Below are 3,492 nucleotides of genomic sequence, written 5' to 3' on the forward strand. Positions count from 1 at the left end.
CACATAGCACCCATGCTGCGCCAGGGTGTCAGCCAATGTGTTTTGAACAAATTGAATCACTTCCACCCAGTACAGCTTACCCATTCAATGCAGGGAGAATACCCACAATCACATTCTTGCGCATGTGCTAATAGGATTTCTCAGCTGAAATGAACAGGAACCCAGTGCCTGGAAGAGATCTCTGAATTAGAAAACACAGCCAGTCTTGGGGTAGCAATGATGAATTGTTTCCTTTGCTAAGCACGCTCCACCTTAGCTTGCATTTGGATGGGAGATTACACGTGAGCACTGTAACATATTCTCCTTAGGGGATGGGGCTGTAGCTCAATGGAGGAGCAGAATGTCCCAGGTTCACTTCCTGGCATCTCCAAGTAGGGCTAGAAAAGACTCCTGCCTTGGACAGCTGCTGCCAATCAGTGTAGACCAGGGCTGGGCAAACTTGGAGATGTTGAACTACAATTCCCATCATTCTCAGCGACAACTGACCAATGGTCTGCCTTGGTAAGGCAGCTTCATATGTTCCTATGCTTCCCATAGCTAAGAAGACCACACTAATTGTACAGCTTGAACAGGAATCAACAGGGCAGCTGTTATTCCACCCAGCAATCCACTTCTTGACAACTGTCTGCTGAGAAAGATAAGTAGCATGTGAAAGTTTGAAGGAGTGTTGAGCTGGGTGAGGAGAGCAAGGAGTCTTTAATGCTGCGAGAATTGGGACATCTCCAGAGATATTATTTTATACATCACTAAATCAACTACAGAGTCACTGTGCTGGGCTAGCCTGTGGCAGATTTTGAGAAACATGAAAGTACCTCCCCCCCCCCATCTCTGTTAAGGTGCAAAGGACTTGCAGTCTTTAAAACAAACAATTTGTGGCCAAAAGGTACAACCCATGTAAATAGCTGAAGAATGAGTTAGAGCCCTAATCAAAGTTTACATTTCACAAAGCATGGCTTTTAAAAAGGTGGTTTCCATAATGTGTTTGATTTACACATCTAGAGACAGACCCACCACTGGCAGAACTAAGCTTAAACCGACTGAAGTAAATGAATGTGGGCCCACTTATGAGAGCGCTATTTCAGCAGCCTCTACAGTAGATTCATATTTCTCCTCAGAGCTAAAAATACCTTTATATTTGAAGACTCTCCTTTGAGTTTACATCCCTCAGGACGACAGCACTGAACTGCCTGGAGGGGCTTTTGTGAACAGAGAACTCACTAAATGTGATCACAACATACTTTACAGCATGAGTTGAGTCCCAGGGGATCTCCCACATAAAATTCCTAAACACTGAGGAGAGGTAAAGCTGTCTGTCTAATCTATGGAAATGCAAGTTTCAGGCACTGTCAAACTGGAATTTTAAAGAACAAACTCACTTTAAAAGACCAGACTTCTTTTCCCTCCAGTGCAGTGGAGGGGAAAAAAGATGATAAGATTATCTTTTCCTAAATTTCATACATAGTAATTACTGAGTATCCTATGCATCCAGATTACTTAGAATAAATTGTCAAAGTAAATTGGCTATTCTTTCAACATTGGTAAATTATTCTTCTATTGTGGATGCTGGCTTGATCATTCAAATACAGTAATTTTCATTTACTTAGTGTCTTTGACATTTTTAGAATAACTACTGTGTCATTACTTTTAGAAACCTATTAGGTAATTGTTATGGTATGGAAAGATTGTCCGTCCAGCTTTAAAACAAGAGAATCGATGATCAGGAGACGTAGGTCATATACAAAGTAGGTCTGAAGTAAAATTAACAGGACTTTGGAGAAAAAATTAAATCCATAATAAGTACTATCTGTAGGCATATTTCCTTAGCTTGATTCTTGTTTCACAATGGGGTGAGATTGATGCAAGTGAGGTCAGAATCAAGCACAACCGTAGATGGTGTGCTGGCTTAGCTCTGTCTGTTATTGTGGCACCAAAGTCTGTGTGCTCTGTATGTATCCCCCCCACCCACACTCCAGAGAGAAACTTCAGTGATATACCACAAGATGAAGCTTTAATACAAAGCCCAGTGAATGGGCAAATTCATTCACATGCACATATTCATATCAAGTTTGTTCTTAAAAGCTAGCCACCTTTAGGCATGTCTTCTTTGCCAATATGACTGAAATACATGATGTTTTCATTGCCTTGTACTGTGTAATACTGGGTTGCTATTCAGCCGTGAGTGGGTATCTCTTCAGAAAGAGTTGTAGTTTAAATGATTTTATCATAACGATTCCATTTGTATTTTCTAATGTTATGTAAAAAAAAGGCAGAAATTGTCCACTCTAATTAAAATCCTAATTGTTTGAATCTCAACCATATGCTCAACAGAAGATGGTTTCATATTTAAAAATGTAGGAACCAACATCTGTAGTATCCTATCTGCTAATCCGCTGTTATTTAAAAGTTTGTCTTAGTGCGAATGAGAGGGGCGGAGTCAAAAGGGCAGAGGGAGAAAGGAGAGGAGTAAAGTTGAGTTGTTTCTCAGAACAATTCTTGATTGAACCTATAACAGGTGCCCGGTGCCAAGGGAAGGAAGCAGGTACAAAAGCCTCCTCTCACTCCCCCCACCCTTTCTTTTTGTCCCTTGATTTCTTAAGAATAATTGTCATGCTTTCTCTTCTCAAGATTCTCATTTCTCTTCTTAAAACTCTCATTTCTTAAAATAAATCAGAATAGGCACAATTACATCGCTCTATTCCGGCACTATTAACCAAGGTACAGGATACCTGAATAGAGGGGGAATGGAAGACTGCCAATTACACACACCCACACCCACACCCATGCCAGTGTGCTCAATAGCCATGTCTTGGACATCTGTTACAGGTTCAGTCAAGCATTTTACCTTTTAAAGTGGTAGCTCCCTTACATTTAGCAAAGAGAGACAATTGCCCCTATTCAGCCCAGCAGAGCATCCTCTCAGTGGCTGTTGCTGGTGTGTGTCTCCCTTCTCTTTTTAGATTGTAAGGTCCTTTGGGGCAGAGAACCCTTTTTATGTTCAGTTTGTGAACTTCTTGTTGAAAACTGGTAGATAAATATCACTATTAAGGTCCATATCCAGTTACTTCAATGGGGCGAGTGGTTCATGCGGGCATGACCATAGCAGTACTCTTGGCACCCATGGGAGCATCAGAATGTGGCATATATTCCATATTTATTTAATGTGACCTTTCTTCTGCCAGGGAAATGTACATAGTTCTTATCCCCTTGCTTTTATCCACAAAACAACTGTGTGAGGGAGGTGACCTAGTGTGCTTCATAGATGTATAGTGATTTGGACCCATGTCTCCCCCCCCCCCACTACTAATCTAATGCTCTAACCTCTACACCAGATTCCATCAGAAGTACCTGCAAGCGCTGTGCAAAATGAGCCGGTGCCACCCCTGAGAATATTGGAAGAGGCCGTCATCGTCACCATCCATGTTCTAATCCTCACAATCCTTGTGGGCAAACATGCAGAGAATACCAAACTCACAATGGAGGACAGAAAGACTT

General features: G+C 41.6%; 1 long non-coding RNA gene across 1 annotated transcript in view; it reads left to right on the forward strand.

The window, feature by feature from the left end:
- Nucleotides 1-341: 341 nt before the first annotated feature.
- Nucleotides 342-3,492, forward strand: part of LOC128330035 (uncharacterized) — a 3,549-nt gene continuing 398 nt past the window's right edge. Inside the window, exons 1-2 of the long non-coding RNA XR_008309931.1 lie at nt 342-2,539; nt 3,330-3,492. The exon at nt 3,330-3,492 is cut by the window's right edge and continues 398 nt beyond it. This is a non-coding gene — a long non-coding RNA (uncharacterized LOC128330035). The remainder of the gene's footprint in view (nt 2,540-3,329) is intronic.

Source organism: Hemicordylus capensis, chromosome 1, assembly GCF_027244095.1.
Source record: "Hemicordylus capensis ecotype Gifberg chromosome 1, rHemCap1.1.pri, whole genome shotgun sequence".
Classification (NCBI taxonomy): Eukaryota; Metazoa; Chordata; class Lepidosauria; order Squamata; family Cordylidae; genus Hemicordylus; species Hemicordylus capensis.